Source organism: Mauremys reevesii, linkage group 26 (assembly GCF_016161935.1).
Source record: "Mauremys reevesii isolate NIE-2019 linkage group 26, ASM1616193v1, whole genome shotgun sequence".
In the NCBI taxonomy this organism is placed as follows: Eukaryota; Metazoa; Chordata; order Testudines; family Geoemydidae; genus Mauremys; species Mauremys reevesii.
The window spans coordinates 1,401,552-1,419,950 of record NC_052648.1 but is presented as its reverse complement, the minus strand read 5'-3'; positions in this window follow the sequence as shown (position 1 = coordinate 1,419,950).

Sequence of the window (18,399 nt, the reverse complement as noted above, 5' to 3'; positions counted from 1 at the left end):
CCCTGATCTGAGCCCCCGGCCTTGGGCAGAGCAGGCACCTGTTGGCATCTTTCCAGGCGGTTCCACGGGTTGGACAGGACGCACAGGCTGAGCGACGGCCCCAGAGCTGCGGGGCCCAGCAAGGTGGTAGCTGGGACTGGAGACAGCTTCAGGGGGAGAAAGGAGGGGCAGCTGCCCCCTTTATGCTGGCCAGAGGGTGCCGAGGCCTTTGTGTTGTGCTGCGAGTGCAGCCACGCAGGAGACGTTTGCACCAGGCTCCCTCGCAGAGACTCCCGGCTCGGCGTTTCCCTCCAGACCAGTGTCCCAGGGTGGCTGGCCGGGCAGCCATGGGCCTCGTGAATAGCAGAGGGTGAGAACTAGGAATCAGTGCTGGGAACGAAGCCTCCGGCTCTCCCAGACCTGTTTCCTTGTGTGACGCGTCAGCTGGCTGGGGCTCCATCTTCGTGCCAGGTCCCCGAGCCCCCATCAGCGGGTACAGGAGGCTCTGGGGGCGTGCGGCGTGGCTGGCTCCTCACAACACCCAGCACTGGCGCACTGCAGCTGTGGCTGTGTCCTCAGGCGTGTGACCCCCCGGCAGCATGGCTGGGGGAGTCATGGAATGGGGAGGAGGGGGGCTGTAGCCCCAGCCCAGCCTGGGGGCAGGGGGCTGTTTTAATGAAATGCAGTGACCAGGGCAGGAACATGCCTGGCCGCTCACAGCTGGATTTGGGCAGTAAATCAAACAAGGAGAAAATTAAATTTCCCCTAGGAAAACAGCTTGTGCTGGAACTTGGCTTTCATCTGGCCAAGCGGCTGCTGCGCGTGGGGGGAGGACAGAGCAGAGACAATTCTTCTTCGAGTGATTGCTCCAATGCATTCCAGTTAGGTGTGCGCGCCGCGCGTGCACGGTATTCGGAACTTTTTTACCCTAGCAACCCCGGCGGGCCGGCTGGGCGCCCCCTGGAGTGGCGCCGCCATGGCGCTGAATATATATCCCAGCCGGCCCGTCCGCTCCTCAGTTCCTTCTTCCCGCCCGTGACGGTTAGCTGGAACTGTGGAGTGCTCTGTTAGTCCTCCACACCCCTAGCAGTTTCTCCGGTTTTCTTGTATATAGTTATTAGTTAGTTCATAGTTGGTTAGTTAGAATAGTAGTTAAGGAATTAGGAGGGGTCCTCCTTCCTTTTTCCCCCGCCCGGCGGGGCTCATGCCCCAGACACCGGGTTTCAAGCCGTGCTCGGCTTGTCAACGGTTGATGCCCGTTGGGGACGCTCACGATTCCTGCCTCCGCTGTCTGGGGGAATCGCATCGTACGGACAAGTGTCCAATTTGTGCTGCCTTTAAACCGCGGACCAGGAAAGAGCGAGACTCCAGGCTCAAGCAGATCCTGATGGAGTCGGCGCTGCGTCCACCGGCACCACCCCCCGCGGCACCGAAATCAGGCTCGGTGCGCAGCACAGCGGCAGCAGCCCGGACCTCGAGGCGTCCGGCCACCGGCGGCACGGTATCACGGCGCGCTCCCGTCCCAGCGCGCAAAGAAGGCGCCAGCGGCGAAAGCCCCGACTCCGGGACCGATTGCCCAGCCACTGTCAACTCCCGTGGCTCCGGCGGTGGTGGTGCACGCTCAGTGCATAGATCCGGCAGCTCCGGCGCCAGAAGAGCCGTTGAGCCCGGCCACCCCCTGCTCCCCGGCACCGCCCGGTAGAGCTGGAACTCCCGACTCGCCAGAGACTTACTCTAAGGCGCGGGAGCTTATTGCGCTGACAGAGGCTCCGAGCCTCCGGCCCCCGGCACCGCCGGTGCGGGCCGTGCCTTCGGCTGGGAAGCCAGCCATGATGCAGCGCCCAGGCACCGACGATCACCGCGCAAGGGTCTTCAGCCGGTCCCGCTCGCGCAGCAGATCACCATCTCGGCGACCTCGCTCCCGCCGCCGATCAACACCTCGCCACCGCTCCCCATCTCGGTACCGCTCTCGTTCGCGGTACCGCTCGGCGTCGAGCACGCTCCCGGCCGGACCGCCGGTACCGTCGACGGTCGGCCTCTAGAGACAGGTCGCGGCACCGCGGTGACCACAGTCCTTCTCGGCACCGTGACCGCAGTCCTTCTCGGCACCGTGACCGTGCCCCCTCTCGGCACCGAGACCGCAGCCACTCCAGGCGACGGGACCGCAGCTACTCCAGGCGCCACGACCGCAGTGCTTCCCGATACAGAAGCCGCAGCAGGTCGCCGTCCAGGCACCGATGCGACCGTTGGTCCCGGTCATGCTCCCGGTACCGGGACAACAGACATGGCCCGACGGTTCCGCCAGCGGACGCGCACCGGCCGACCGCGGGACAGTCGATTGGTGCGTCAGCCCCCCAGTGGTCACGCCAAGCATCGGTCGTGTCCCAGGGTGGAAGTGCAGCGGGCCTCAGAGCGGATACCCCAGGTCCAGCCTATGGCCCACAGCAGTGGGGTTTCTGGGTCCCTTGGGCACAGCACGAAGCACAGGGGCTCCCCTTGCCCACTCGACCTCCGGGTTCTGAGCGCCGCGCGCCAGAAGCGACTGTTAGTAGGGCCCCACCATCACCTACAACAGGAGCTTCGCAGCCACCCCCGTCGGTGCAGCCAGCCGTAGAGGTCCCTGCCCCATTGGTGGACGAACCACCTCCAGAGCCTACGGGCCAGGGCCTGTCGTCGGCCTCATCTCCGGACGAGGCGGTCGCGGGCTCGTCAACAGCGGACCCGCCACCCATAGACTTAAAAGCGCACCAGGACCTGCTTCGCAGGGTCGCGCAATCCATTAACCTCCCGATTGCAGAGGTAGTTGAGAACGACGACCCCGTTACCAACGTTATCGGGTCAGAGGCTCCAGTCCGGGTGGCGCTCCCCTTTATTCGGACAATTCAGCGTAATGCCAATACCATCTGGCAAACGCCGGCGTCTGTACCTCCGACGGCAAGGGGAGTGGAGCGCAAATACTCGGTTCCCCCTACAGGATACGAGTATTTGTATACTCACCCGACTCCAGACTCCCTCGTCGTCCAGTCGGTAAATGATCGAGAGCGCAACGGTCAACCGGCGGCGACCCCTAAGTCCAAAGACGCGAGACGTATGGACCTCTTAGGTCGGAAGATCTACTCGGCTGGAGGCCTGCAGCTACGCATAGCCAATCAATCGGCATTGCTGGCCCGATACACTTACGAAATGCTGCTCTCCCTCTCCAAGTTTGCAGATCTTGTCCCGGCGTCCTCGCGTCAGGAGTTCACCGCCCTCCTCGAGGACGGCAAAAAGTCCGCGCGCTCCTCCATCCAGGCAGCGCTCGATTCAGCAGACTCAGGAGCCCGCACTCTCGCCTCTGGCGTCACTATGCGGAGGATTTCCTGGCTCCAATCCTCCACCTTGGCCCCGGAGGTACAGTACTCTCTGCAGGACTTGCCGTTTGAAACGCACGGACTTTTCTCAGAGAAGACGGACGCCCGTATACAAACCCTTAAGGACGGTCGCGTAGCCATCCGGACTCTGGGGATGCACACGCCGGCGACACAGCGGCAACCCTTCCGTAGACAGCCACCCCGGCCGTTCACCCACGCCAGATCCCGACCGTATAACAGCCGTCGGAACAACCTTACACGCCGCCGACCATCAGGCAATAGGCGCAATCAGTCCCAGTCGTCCGCTAAGGCCCCCCAAGGGCCTAAGCAGGCGTTTTGATGGGACGCCCGGGGACGGCTCTTCAGTCTCTCCATCGGATCCTACCCCTTTGTTTTCGAACCGCCTCTCTTATTTCCTCCCGGCATGGGCCAGTTTAACATCGGACAGCTGGGTCCTGTCTACGGTCCAGTCAGGGTACCGCCTCCGCTTTATTTCGCCCCCTCCTTCCCACCCGCCCTCCCGATCCCTCTTCAGGGACCCTGCTCACGAGCAGGTCCTTCAACAAGAGATCGAGACTCTCCTAACCTTGGGTGCCATAGAGGAGGTGCCTCCCGACCGGCGGGGCAAGGGTTTCTATTCCCATTATTTCCTCATCCCCAAAGCCAAAGGAGGCCTCCGTCCCATCCTGGACCTCCGGAAGCTCAACCGGTACCTGATAAAACTCAAATTCCGCATGGTATCCCTGGGGACTATTATTCCCTCCCTGGATCCGGGAGACTGGTTTGCCGCCCTCGACATGCGAGACGCCTATTTCCATGTCGCAATTTACCCCCCGCATCGTCGCTACCTCCGCTTCATGGTGAACGACAGACATTACCAGTTCGCGGTGCTGCCCTTCGGCCTCTCCACCGCCCCGAGAGTGTTCACAAAGTGTATGGCGGTGGTGGCCGCGGCCCTCCGTCGTCGTCGGGTACACGTGTATCCGTACCTCGACGATTGGTTGATACGCGGTCCATCACGTCAGCTGGTAGCACACCAAGTGACCGATATCCTGTCGCTGTTTCGGGAGCTCGGTCTGCTCATCAACTTCGAAAAGTCTGCCCTAACTCCAGCTCAAAGGGTGGAGTTTATCGGAGCGGTCCTGGATTCCCAGTTGGCCAGGGCCTATCTTCCGCCCAATCGGTACCTGACTCTCGCGGCTTGCATCACGGAGCTCCAAGCCTTTCCCACGACGACAGCCCGGTCCTGTCTTCGCCTCCTAGGCCACATGGCGTCGTGCACTTTTGTGACAACTTATGCCCGGTTGCACCTTCGCCCACTCCAGACGTGGCTGGCCTCTGTGTACCGTCCACATCGCGACCCCATGGACTTGATTGTCACAGTCCCGAGGGCCACTCTCGACACCCTCAATTGGTGGCTGATCCCTCAGGTAGTCTGTGCAGGGGTACCTTTCCGCCCGCCGTGTCCCTCCATTACCTTGACCACAGATGCCTCGGACATGGGTTGGGGAGCGCACCTAGGCGATGTTCACACGCAAGGCACCTGGTCCCCTCCGGAGCTCGCCCTACACATCAATGTACGGGAGCTCCGGGCGGTCGGTGGCGTGTCAGGCCTTCGAGGCCCATCTCCGCGCCGCTGTGTCACCGTGATGACGGACAATACATCCGCGATGTTCTATGTCAACAAGCAGGGCGGGCACGCTCCTCCCTGCTTTGCACGGAAGCGCTTCGCCTGTGGGACTTTTGCATAGCCCGCTCCATTCACCTCCAAGCGTCGTTTCTTCCGGGCACTCAGAACACAATAGCCGATCGCCTCAGCAGATCCTTCCTCGCACACGAGTGGTCCATTCGCCCGGACGTGCTGCATACGATCTTCCGAAGGTGGGGATTTCCCCAACTAGACCTCTTTGCGTCGGAGATCAACAGGAAGTGCGCCCGGTTCTGCTCCTTCCAGGGACGTTCCCGTGGGTCCCTGTCGGACGCGTTCCTGTGCTCATGGAAGGATCACCTCCTTTACGCCTTCCCTCCGTTCCCACTCGTTCATCGGGTGCTCCTAAAGCTTCGGAGGGACAAGGGCCGTCTCATCCTGATTGCTCCGGCCTGGCCGAGGCAACATTGGTTCACCCTGCTGCTCGAGCTGTCCGTCCGAGAACCCATTCCTCTCCCGTTGTGGCCGGACCTTATCACACAAGACTTCGGCCGGCTCCGCCACCCGGACCTCCGCTCCCTGCATCTTACAGCCTGGTACCTGACTGGTTGACTTGCGCCGAGCAATCCTGCTCGCGGGCTGTTCAGCGGGTCCTGACGGAGAGCAGGAAACCGTCAACGCGGTCCACCTATCTAGCAAAATGGAAACGCTTCGCTATTTGGTGCGACCAGAAAGGCCACAACCCCTTTCTCGTCCCTATTCCGGTTATCCTGGACTACCTTTGGTCTCTTAAGGAGCAGGGCCTCGCGGTCTCCTCCTTAAGGGTTCACCTGGCATCTTTATCTGCGTTTCGTCCGCCGGTTGAGGGACGCTCCATATTTTCCAACCATATGGTCTCCCGCTTCCTCAGGGGGTTAGACCGCATGTTTCCACCCGTCCGACACCCGACGCCGGTCTGGGACTTAAACCTGGTGTTGGCCAAGCTCATGGGTCCACCGTTTGAGCCTCTGGCATCTTGCTCCTTGCTCCATCTCTCGTGGAAGACGGCCTTCCTTGTCGCGATAACATCGGCGCGACGGGTCTCCGAGCTCAGTGCCTTGACGGTCGGTCCTCCTTATACGGTCTTCCACACGGACAAGGTCCAGCTCCGACCGCATCCGGCCTTCCTCCCGAAGGTCGTTTCGGCCTTCCATATAAACCAGGACATCTTCCTCCCTGTGTTCTACCCGAGGCCACACGCCTCCTCTCGGGAGCAGCGGCTTCACTCCCTGGACGTCCGCAGGGCTCTCGCCTTCTATATCGAGCGCACGAAGCCGTTCCGGCGTTCGCCCCGGCTCTTCGTTGCTATTGCGGAGCGTATGAGGGGCGAACCGGTCTCCTCACAGAGGATTTCCTCGTGGGTGACGGCTTGTATCCGGGCGTGTTACGATCTCGCTCGAGTACCACCGCCTCGACTGACGGCCCACTCTACCAGAGCTCAGGCCTCTTCGGCTGCCTTCCTGGCCCATATTCCGCTCCAGGAGATATGCAGGGCAGCCACCTGGTCCTCCGTACACACCTTCGCGGCACACTATGCGTTGGTGCAACAATCAAGAGACGATGCAGCCTTCGGCTCCGCGGTACTGCACTCTGCCACGTCTCACTCCGACCCCACCGCCTAGGTAAGGCTTGGGAATCACCTAACTGGAATGCATTGGAGCAATCACTCGAAGAAGAAAAGACGGTTACTCACCTGTAGTAACTGGTGTTCTTCGAGATGTGTTGCTCCAATCCATTCCAGACCCGCCCTCCTTCCCCACTGTCGGAGTAGCCGGCAAGAAGGAACTGAGGAGCGGACGGGCCGGCTGGGATATATATTCAGCGCCATGGCGGCGCCACTCCAGGGGGCGCCCAGCCGGCCCGCCGGGGTTGCTAGGGTAAAAAAGTTCCGAATACCGTGCACGCGCGGCGCGCACACCTAACTGGAATGGATTGGAGCAACACATCTCGAAGAACACCAGTTACTACAGGTGAGTAACCGTCTTTTTCCTGGACCAAGGTCAGGCAGGGCTCTGTCGCCTTATCTCTGACATCAAGCTGGGAATAGTGCGGCAGGAGCCCAGCTGCCTCCATGCCCACCCCTCGCCCTGGCATGGGCAGGGTGCTGCCCAGAGGGGCACCGGGTCCGTGCCTGAGGATGGTCACAATCCCTCTGCTCACTGCTGGTTAGCAACCGCGTAAACCTCTCCTGTTCCCAGCGCCTCGGCTTTCCGGCCCCTGGCTGCTGCTGGGCAGGACTCAGTGCAGTGTTATCGGCGGGGGCCTGGTCCTGCAGGAATCTCTCCTCAGGGGATTTTCGTCCCTCTGGCTGGCGGGGCAGGGCTGGCTCCCGGCATCTCACTGCGGCACCGAACTCCACTGTGCCGCTGTGAAGAATGGCTCCAGGGAGCAGCGCTGGGGCCCAGTAGGGGGCGCTCTCCCTTCTCAGCCATTACAAGTGCCCCCCCAGCAGGGGCTTGGGGGTTCTGTGCTGCTGGGTTCCCAGCCCCTAATGCAGGTGTGTCCCGCCGCAGGGCACCTAAAAGGCTGCCCTTTATTTCTGGCTGCTCCCGAGCAGCCGTCAGCCCCTCTGACCAACAGGAGCAAGGCCGAGCGAGCGCTTTATGCTTGTGCATGGCTGGGCGGGGGCTGTCACCCAGATGCACTTCCTGCCCTGGGCTGTAAAACAGCTGCCAAGTCCCAGCCCAGAGGGGGCTGCATGTCACTGCTGGGGGAGGTGGGCCCTGGCTGTAGGAAAGCCCTTCAGGGACTGAGAGGTGCTATGGAAAGGGAGGGAGCCAATGTCCCAGTGCTGGGATAGCTGGGTGCTCCCGTACCCTTGGGGGGTTAAAGCCCTGTGGCCTGGTACCCTGCAGCCCTGGCCCCAGCTGCATTGCTGTATTCCCGAGTGACACAAACCAGCCGTGCTTCATCTCACGCCCCCAGACAGCGTCGCTGCTGCTCAGCTTCAGCCAGCCCCCCTGTGATGTTCCAGCTGCTGAGCAGAGGGTTCCCAGAACTGACTCGCCCAGGGTCCTGGCCAGCAGGGAGTGCCTGGGAGCGGAGAGACGCTCCCCGCAGGGCATCCAGGTGTCATTACACATGTGCTGCAATTGCAAAGTGTTCCTGGCCAGGTGCCTGCTGGTTATTTATCCAACCCAGCAGCTCTGGGGAAGGTGACACAGAGTCACGCTGCAGCAAGCCGGGCGGATCTGCTCACCTGCGTGTGATACGGGTGCGAGGCACCGGCGAGGCATTGCTGGCTCCAGCCGCACGGGCTTTACCAGAGCGCGCTCACTGGTGTAAGTCGCCCTTGCGAGTCTTCGGGGGACATTTCCTCCCGTGCAGACGCTCCTTCCCTGGGCGAGGCCTCTGCCAGGACCAGCCATTCCCTCCTCCTGTAAGGACACCACCTCAGCTCATTCTGCTCTAGCCCCTGGGCACGCGGGATGGTAGCGCCAGGTGAGCGCGAATGCTGCAGCTCTCCTGGCAGCTGTGCCAGCTGGCTGGTGGCGCCAGGCCGCTGAGGGGCGGCTCTGGGAACGTACCAACCTGCTTATCGATTGTGCTTTGGCGTAGTTTCCACAAAGTATTTATTTCACCATTAGCAGGTTAACTGCCCTGCAGGGCCGAAGGTCTCAGTCCGGTGATTCTCATTATGGGCTGCAGACTCCCAGCCAATAGGGAGGCAGCCGCTCCCAAGGGGCCATGTAGCTTCCCTCCCGCTGGAAAATCCCCAAGGAAACAGTGTTGTAGCTGAGCTGCTTGGTGTGAATGGGCTTTGTTCCTTCCAACCGGCCGGGGTAAAATAAACACCGAGAGCTACGGCCGTGGGGGACCAGCGTGATGCCGGCTGCCTGGAGCCTGGTGGCTTGGCTGGGACAGGGACAGGAACAGGCACTGTTGTGCAGCGTGTGGTCACAAGCAGGCCCTTGCTCCGGTCTCGCTGGATGGCAGCGCCCACTCCTAGTGAGCTCGAGGGGTAAGGCCAAGTGTGAACCGGTTTCAGTCCAGCCCAAGGGCAGTGTGATGGGGTGTGTAAAGACGTGTGTGGGGATCCCTAAACACTGGCCTTGTCCACACACACCCTGCACTGCATGATCTGAAAGTGGTTTAGAACCAGTTTAGTCAAAGCAGCACAAAGCGCCATGTGGACGCCCTTGCTGGCCTGAGCTGAAGTCAGCGAGGATTTGGTTTAAGTCCAGTGAGAGGTGGCTGCACACAAGCTGCACCGGTTTGAGACAGGCTAAAACCCACCGTTAGTGGATGCAGGGCAGGCCTGGGTGCAACAAACCCCTGATGTGATGCCAGCTCATCTCTGGAGTGGAGTGTGTCCCCCTGTGCGCCCCCGCCCCTCGTGTCTCTGCTGAGCTCGGCACGTGGCAGCGCAGGTCACCCCTCTCGCCAGGTCAGCGCTGTGGGTGAGAGAGCTCCGACGACATGCTGGGAGGAGCCGGCAGTGAGGCTCTGGCGGAGACCAGGGGCAGCAGGGCCCGATGCTCTGGGCACCTGCTCCATGGCGTGAGACGCCCCCATCCAGGGACAGCTTATAGGCAAAGGCCGTACTGCTGGGGCGAGGGGCCGTGGCGTCTCGGGCAGTGCGGAGCAGCCTGGCCTTTCACAGAGATGGTGGCTGCCTGGAACTGCTCTCTGCACAAGGGGGCAGCTGGCCTGGCAAGTCTCGGTGTAAAAAGCAGCTCCAGGGGCCAAAGGCTGAGCCGGGCGTTGGGTTTCACTGGCTCACCCCCTGCCGTGCACTAATCCCTCGGCTTTCGCAGCATAACCAGTAGCGCACCCAGCCCCTCCCTGTGCAGAGGAAACTTTGCCAGGTCTCTCAGGCCATCAATAAATCAAAGGGGGTAGCAGACGTGTAAACACGCAGAAAGCAAATGCCTTTCTCCGGCTGCTGGAGGGTGGACTGGCGCACGTGAGGCTGTGTGTGACCGCAGCTCCGGGCCGTCTGCAGGGTCTCTGCTCTGAGTGGGAAGCACTGTCCTCTGGGCAGCGAAGAGTTAAGGGGCTGCACTAAGGAAGTGTAGAGAAAGCTGCATGTTCCTATCGCTTGCTCCAGACCGTGCAATTGCCCGCTGGCTCGCATGCAGCCGGGCACGGTTTGCTAAACACTTCCCCTCCGCTTGCTCCGGCAGCCCACAGACGGATTCAGCGTCCCTGCTCCGCTGACAGCCACTCAGCGTAAGTCTGCGGGTGTGGGGCAAGCGCAGGCAGGTGGGAACGTGGCTTTTGTTCGAAACTCAAACAACAGCGGGCAGAGGTTGTGCGTTGTCGAGTCTTGGGGGCAGGGATCCCTGGGATTCTGCTAGCAGCCAGGCCTTGTGCGAGGCTCCCTGGCTGGTTCGAGGTGCACTTGGTGGCAGCGGGTTTGCGTGTTAAGTGCCTGGCGTGTGGAGCAGTGCCAGGGGCAATCGTTTGCAGCTCTGACTTGCCTGGAATTTCTGGGCTCCCTCGCTCCTCTGCGACCTCGGCTCGCACTGTTGCTGGCATGTGCCCTGCAGCTGGGCGGCGGCCCACGGGGTGTGTGGACAGGAGGGCGGCTGCCCCTCTGGTGGGTTTTCCAGATTAGCGCCAGGCTGTCAGTTCGCGCAACCACTCAGGGCAGGGGCCCGTCAGGAGGCTGCAGGTCAAACCTCGCCCCTACCTAGGCCAGAAGGTCCCACTCTGATCACCGAGGCTGACGGCCAGAGAACTGCCCCCCTGTGATTCCCAGAGCCGAGCCCTCCGGTGGGACCCAACGTCCCGGAGAGCTGGGCAGCAGCAGGTCTGTGCTCTGGGGCAGAGCAGCTGGAGCTCCCAGGCCGCAAGCAGTGATTCCTCCTTCGCCTGCCCATCTAGCTGGCTCCCTTCGCTCTGGGGGCTGCAGGGCCAGGCGGGCTATGGGCTCGGGATGGAGGGGCTGCAGGCAGGAAGGCTGGCGGGGCTTTCCCTGCCCACTCCACTGGGACGGGGTCCCACAGCACAGAGGGTGCCTCTGTCACCCCCACGGAGGTGGGGGCAGGACTGGAATAACGGGGGGCTGCCATTGGGATTGAGGGGCATCAGCAGAGCTGTGAGGGGGGCAGCCTGCACCATTCCTGGCTCCAGACCCCATTGGTTTAGACCGAGAGACCCGGTCGAGGTGCATGAGCCCCCCGCCGTGGGCCAGCTCCCCCACCCAGGCCTGGCTAAAGGCATGTCAGGCTCTGCTGCAGCCTGAGGCTGCACCCCAAAGACAACGTGGTGCTCAGAGGCAGCGATGCCTGGACAAGCAGCCGCAGATGTGCCCCACTCTGACAGCAACTCCTGTAGGGACTTGCAGGGCCAGCCCCTGGGATCTTGTCGAGGTGGCATCCTGTGCCCTGCTGCCTTCCTCTGAGCCTGGGATTCCCTGGGTTCCGCCCCAGTCCCTGCTAGCAGCAGCAGATTGAAGTCACATACGGCTCCCAGCCGAAGGCTGCAGCCCCTGGGTGTTTCCGATGTTCCCCCGCCAGGGTTCAATCGTCTGAAGTAGTTGGGGTGTTCACAGCAAGGGTCTTCCTGAGGGGCCTGGGCTGAGCTGTGAGCACCTCCCTACCCCTCCGGTCCCGTCCCGCCCGCCTGACTCTGACTGCAGGGAGCCCGCTGCACCCATCCCCTCTCCCCGTTTGGCACCACGCAGTCTGCTTCCCTGCTGCGCAGGGGCTGGCAGGGGCAGGGACGCCCTGGAGCCCGGAGCCGGTTGTTCGTGCTTCTCTGGACCAAGTGGCTGGTTGAGGACACGCTCTGGGCTGGGCTGTGTGCTGCAGCGCAGGGCCCAGGGAGCAGGTCGCCTTGAGTAGCTGCCTCTCAGATGCCGCAGGAAGCTGGACTTAGTCTCCCCGTCCCCCAGGCACTGGGGCTGCGCTGGGGGAGGGGGACCCAGCCCTGCCTGGTAGAATTCGCACCTGAGCACCTCCTCCACTGGGGCCCTACTGGCCCAGCCTGGCTAGACGCCGCTAGGCCCCGTGGCCAGACCTGCAGGGAGCTGGTTCTGAGATGCATAGAGCCCCCCCATCTGGTTTGCAAATGCTTAAGTGGGGCTCAGCCAGGTGCACATTCCTGGGAGAGGAACGCTGCCTCCTTCCACTGTTGGAGCCAGAACAACCTCCCCCCGCCGGACCCCATAGGAGGAGGGGGCACTAGAAGGGAGCTGGTGCCGTTCCCTCTCCCCCCAGCTCAAGGCTGGTTACCCCGAGAGGGAATGAAATAGCAGCTCAGTTCTGCGCCCGATGGCCTGGCCTGCTGCCAAGTGCAGGCTGGGGCCCAGAGCTGCCTGAGGATTGCTCAGCAGCACGGCCCTTAGCAGCTGTTTTCTCATTCTCCCAGGCCTGGAATTTAATCAGCCCCTGGTGTGTGGGGGAGATTTATAGAGCCCTGGGGCCGTGAGAGAGACTCCTGCTCAGCCAGATTTTTATCCCCTTCCTTGGCTGTGCTGCAGGGGAGTGTCTGACTGGTGAAGGGGCCCGAGGCTGCTGAGGTCAGGAGAGGCCCCCCTCTAGCTCTCCCCCACGCTGCTGGGGGCTGGGGCTGATCAGGCTGGGGGTGACGCCAGCTGCCAGAGGGCCCTGGCGCTCTTACAAGAGCGAGTCTTTGTCGCCCTGTGTCTTTGTAAGTACGGCGGAGAGACTGTCCCAGGTGCCCCCTCCCGCTCGCTGCCGCTGGGCACGAGGCGATCCCAGGACAGCCGGGAGCTGTGGAACAGGGAGTCCCGCTGCGTGGGGCCAGCAGCAGCCAATCCGCGCGGCAGGAGGCTGTTTCCCTCTCACTGGCGCTGTCCCTGGCACTGCTGCCCGATGCACGCCGGGCAGCGTGGGTCCCTCTGCATTGGCCATTCTGCTGTGATGAGCGTCCAGACCCTGCGGTGCTGGGGACCAGGCCCCGGCCTCCTATGGGGCATGGATCAGCTGGCGCCATCCCGCCAGGCGCAGCCCCCACCCGCTCACTCTTTGCTGTTTGATCCCCCACAAATTAACATACAAGAAATGCCCCTAAAAGAGCAGGAGGTGCCTGACCCCAGGCACGTGGGGCTCACCGGGTCTCCGTCCCCTCCCGCTCCAGGCCTCCGACGTTCGGACCTGAGCAAAACCTTCCCCTCCACCCCCGGCACAGTCTGAAGCCAAAGGCCCGGGGCTGGTGTTACTGGGGCAGCCGTGACCCTGGCCGCGTTGAGGGCGTCTCCTTTCAGCAGCTCCCAGAGAGGCCCGGCAAGCCCTGGGCGATGGTTTGCTGCCTGGGTGGCGCTGGCCCTGACGGGGGGCGGTCGCACGGTTTGGTTGTGCTGAGAGGCCGGAAGGTGCCGTGGCTGGAGGTGCTTTGCCCCTCCCCCGGGGCACTGGCTGCGCGGGGTCTATTGATGAGGAGGGTTCAAATTAGGGGGCCAGTGGCTGAAGTCGTGCTATCAGCTGGGGCCCGACAGGGCAGGTATCCTGCAGCGGGGGGTGATCTACCCCCTCCCCCACAGCACCCATCAGAGCCGCCCCATTGCTCCGGGCTCCAGCGCCTGCAGGTGTGGCTTCCACTTCCTGGCAGGGCCATCCCCTGCCGGCCTCCCCAGATCCAGTGAGGGGCGGGCAAGACCCTGAGCTAGAGCTGAGGGCGAGACCTGCCCTATGCATGACAAGCCCTGACCCTCTCCCCCTCCTTCGGTTGCAGGGGAAGGCCCAGGGCCAGCCGGAGCAGGGGCCGGGATGCGCCGGAGTCGGACAGCCCTGTCCTTCCTGAGCATGGAGGTGAGCGGCTGGAGGCGGCGGGGGTGGGGCACCCCACTGGGAACCCAGCTGGCCAAGCGGAGTGGCTCACGGTCACACTGCAGCCCAGACGGCACTGGGACTAGAGCCCGGATGCTGCAGGAAACGGCCAGACTGGGCCCCAGTGCGGGGAGGGGAAAAGGGTCGATGGTGCTAACAAAAGGAGCGGGGCCTGGCGTTGGGAAGGGGAGACCCCGGTGGGTTGTGGGGCCCGTAACCCCTATCCCGGGGGGGGGCCGGTGCAAGTGTCAGCGTCGTACCCCCCTGGGCTGGGGGGGTGGGGCCTCTGGCTGCCATGTCCCTGTGGCCCAGCTGAGACCAGCTCCAGCTCGTGTCCCCCACCCAACAGAGGCAGCCCTGCTCCCCGGGGCTGAATGAGCTTTGCAGCGTGTGCCGGGGCGGAGAGTGAGGGCGGCTGAGAACCTCCTCAGAGCAGCTGCCCCCAGCTGCGCCTGGTCCCTGCCGCAGGAAGGAAGGAAGGAAACTTTCCCCATCTCACGGCCTCTGCTGACACCACCAAGTGAGCGTTCATCCCCACACTGAGCGTCAGCCCCAGCCAGGACAGACAGTGGCAGCTGCATTGATGAGGAAGCTCATGACAGCTCCTCCTTTCACGTCCATCCCAGTCTCATAAGCAAACCGTGGCATGTGGGTCGAGGTAAAATGACTGAGGTGTGTGCGTGACTGGCCAAAAGACAGAACTTCAGGGGTTACCCATGGTTCGCTGTCTAGCTGGGAGGTGCATCTCATGGGTCCCACAGAGGCCAGACCTGGCTACTTTCATTAGTGATGTGGATAATGGAGCGGGGAGTCAGCTGGTAAGAGCTGCAGATAACATCAGGCAGGGAGGGGTTGCAAGCACTTGGGAGGACAGGAGACTTGGACTAACTGGAGAATTGGTCTGAATCCAACAAGATGCAACTCCATAAAGACAAGTGCAAAGTGCATCACTTAGGAAGGACAAATCAAATGCACAGCTACTAACTGGTGAGGTGGGAGCGCTGCTGAACAGGAGCACAAATTGGATGAGTCAGTGATGTGATGCAGTTGCAGAAAAGGCTAATCTCATTCTGGGGTGCATGGCAGGAATGCTGGATATAAGACATGGGAGGTATTTGTCCTGGTTTGCTCGGCACTGGCAAGGCCTCAGCCGAGTCCTGTGTCCAGTTCTGGGTGCTGCACGTTAGGGAAGATGGGGACAAATGGGAAAGAGTCTGGAGGAGAGCGACAAAACTCACCACAGGTTAGAAATCCTGAGGTTAAAAAACCTGGGTGTGTTCAGTCTGGAGAAGAGCAGGCAGAGGTGGGACCTGGTGACAGTCTGCAAATCCGTGAAGGGCTGATCTAACCCGGACGTGGCCAATTGATCTGTGTGTCCACTGCAGGTGGGGGCTCAGGCTGCAGCCCGGGAGATTTAGCTTAGCAATGAGGAAACGCTTTCTAAGGCCGGGAGTTGAGCCCTGGAACAGGCTCCCCAGGCAGGTGGTGGAGTCCCCGTCTCCGGAGGGTTTTAGGACCAGGCTGGACAAGCCCCTGGCAGGGCGGGTCTGGGTTTACTAGATCCAGGCTCAGCACAGGGGGCTGGGCTCGCTGACCTCTCCAGTCGCTCCCAGCCCACAATTTCTGTGATTCTATGTGATGAGCAAATCCTGGGGCCCAGGAAATGGGGGGTGGCGAGAACCCCGGTGCTGCAGTGGTGGCTGTGGCTTGGTGTGACGCAGGAGGGAGCGGGGTGGATTGACCTGGGAATGTCGTTTAGTTTTACTGGGGCTGTCTGCATGGGGGATGGGAGAGCAGGGGGTGACTTTAGGTGAGGGATGGTACCTGTGCCTGTGACCTGAGCCAGGAGGGGGATGGGGGAAATTGGACAAAGGGAGAAAGCCGGCTGGAGGGGTTTTTGGTTTCAGTTTTGGGCTGGCTGGGAAGAGGCAGGAACCCAAGTCTGGGGTCTAAGCTCCTTGCCCCCCAGAGGGACCTGGCTGAGGGGTCCTGGTTGTACCCAGAGGCGGCTCTATAAATTACGGCGCCCCAAGCAGCGCGCCGCCCTTCCCTGGTCCCGTGGCTGGGGCAGAAGTGTCTGCGGCGGGTGCGCTGGTTCACGGCTCCGGTGGAGCACCCGCAGGCATGGCTGCGGGAGCTCAAGTGGAGCCGCGGGAAGAGGGGACCCTCCGCAGTCATGCCTGCGTCAGGTCCGCTCATCCCGGGGCTCCGGTGGACCTCCCGCAGGCATGACTGCGGAAGGTCCGCCGGAGCCAAATGCCGCCCTGCTTCGACAATGCCGCCCCACGCGCCTGCTTGGCGCGCTGGGGTCTGGAGCCGGCCCTGGTTGTACCTACAAGCCCTGCCTGGGACTGTTCCTGTCGGCTAATAAACCTTCTGTTTTACTGGCTGGCTGAGAGTCCCGGTGAATCGCAGGAAGCCGGGGGTAGGGCCTGACTCCCCCACACTCCGTGACACTTGGGGTAACAGCTTCCTCTCCGCACTAATGGGCCTCTGCCCTCAGGCCCCTTGCACTAGTGACTTACGGGCGTGTGAGCACGGCCTGGGGGCCGGCTCTGACCGGCATGTGGTGTCTGGCTTGCTCTGCGGTACCGCGCTGCGAGCTAGTGGTTAAGGTGCCCGTGCTACATGGAGCCTGGCAGGGGCCAGCCCAGCGCTGCGGTTTAGCCTGGCCAGGGTGGGGAGCTGCTCTCACAGCCGCTGCACTCAGCTTGGCTTGCTTAGCGCCTGCTGAGGGCCCCACCAGGTCCAATTGACCACAAGTGCCTGCCTGATTAGAGATTTAGCGCCAGCTCCTGCTGCTTCATTAACCTGAGAGGCCTCCTAATGCGAGAGCTGCTGACCCTCAGCCCCGTGCTGCAGCGAACAAGCCCCAGCATGCTCCGGCTGCGCCTCCGTCTCCGCTCCAGTGCCTTTCGGCTGGGGGGCATTCGAGCACCTGGACTAAAAGCCACTTTGCTTGTTTGGATCCTGCGGTTCCCTGGTTACGGCTCAAGGAGCCAACACTCAGCAGGCGGGCGCTGCTAGCCCGCTCCCTGCCCACTCGCAGTCTGTAGGGCCCCGGCAGGGGCAGGAAATTCCCCCCGCCTTGGTGTGAGCTCAGCCCTGCAGCGCCCGTGGGGCCCCTCACACACCACTCCCCACGGGGACCTGGGTTCTCCCCTCTCCCTCGCTGGAGGAGAGGCGGCAGCATCCCCAGCACAGGGAGTTGGCTATCGAGCTCCCTTGACATGAACACGACCGTGAGCGTGAGGCACATTCTCCCCAGCTAACCGGGATTAGAGCACTCAGCGGGAGTTAATTATACCCCAGTGGGCGGTTAATTATTATCATTCCTGGGATAATTGTACTTTCGGCCCCTAGAGGAGTTTTCCACCGCGCTAGCCGCCTCTGAGGCTGGTGCCTTGTGACCCTGGACCCAGCTCTCACCCCCGGGCCCTGCTTTGCCCTGGCATGGGGGGCAGGCTGGGGGAGTGGGGAGAGGCTCTCTGAGGCGTGCCAGTGGATCAGGCCTGGTAGGGTGTGGGATGCACCGTGCTGGCCCCAAAACATTCCATTTAAAAGCTAAAAATCTTCAAACCCCCGCTCCCCTCAGCCGAGATTTTACCCTGAAAAGGGAGACGGGCTGGGGCCTCCCTGCAGTCCACAGACTGCGCTATTGCCATTGATTTTCTAAGGAAGGCGCCCAGATACCCTGGTGATGGGTGACGGGATAAACCTCTCGGCTGGAGTGAGAGAGCCCAACCCACTTGCTTTGGGAGCGAGACACCCTCCCAGTGCATCATGGGGGGCTCCCTCCCAACCTGCACAGCAGCTGTGTGCCCCACTACGCCCAGGGCCTGCGCACGCCAGTCTGCTGCCTCGCTCCGGCCCAGCCTTACTCCACGAAGCTCTTTCCTAAGGTGCCAGGGCGCTGCCCCCTGTTATTCCTCCCTGTGCCTGGACCGAGCTCCTTACTCACCATAGCTCAGCTCGGCTCTGCCAGGAGCCGGCCGCACGATGCCCTGACCCTAACACGAGCCCTCCTGGCTAACGGGGAATGTCCCTCTGGCCATTAACCGCCTTGGTGCCGCAGCTCCTGGCCGGCTGCTGCCAGCAGCAAAGCTCGTGGCACAACCCATCTCCTCGGAGCGAAAGGGAGGGGCATGATCCAGTGAGCCATTGCCGAGCGAGACCTCCCTGTGCTGGCCGGCCTGGGCCCAGGAAAGCAGCCCAATGTGGGGGCGGGCAGGAGCTGCGTCGTCACACACCGCCGTGACAAGCCGGCTGCGGCGTGTAGCTACGCGGCTCAGTGAAAGGGGGCACAGCTTGGCCGAGCGGAGAGCCCTGTGGGGTCGGTTACTCCCCTAAGCCGGGCCGCCCCGTCTCCACTGCTGTTTCTAGCTGTACTGGGGGATTCGCAGGTTTGGGCACTGCCCACCTTAAGCAGCATGCAGAGGAGACCTAGCTGAGACCTAGCTGTGGTGCAAAGCACGGGTCAGGCACACACTCACGCTCACCATTGCCCTCTGCTGCCGGGCTCAGTCACTCCCCTGCGCTGAGGAGCTGCTCCCAGAGCCCAGAGCGGAGGGCCTGGAATTTGGGCCAAGCCTGCCCCATCTATGCACAGCAGGCTGGGGGGTCTCTGGAGCTGCCCCTCCCTTTG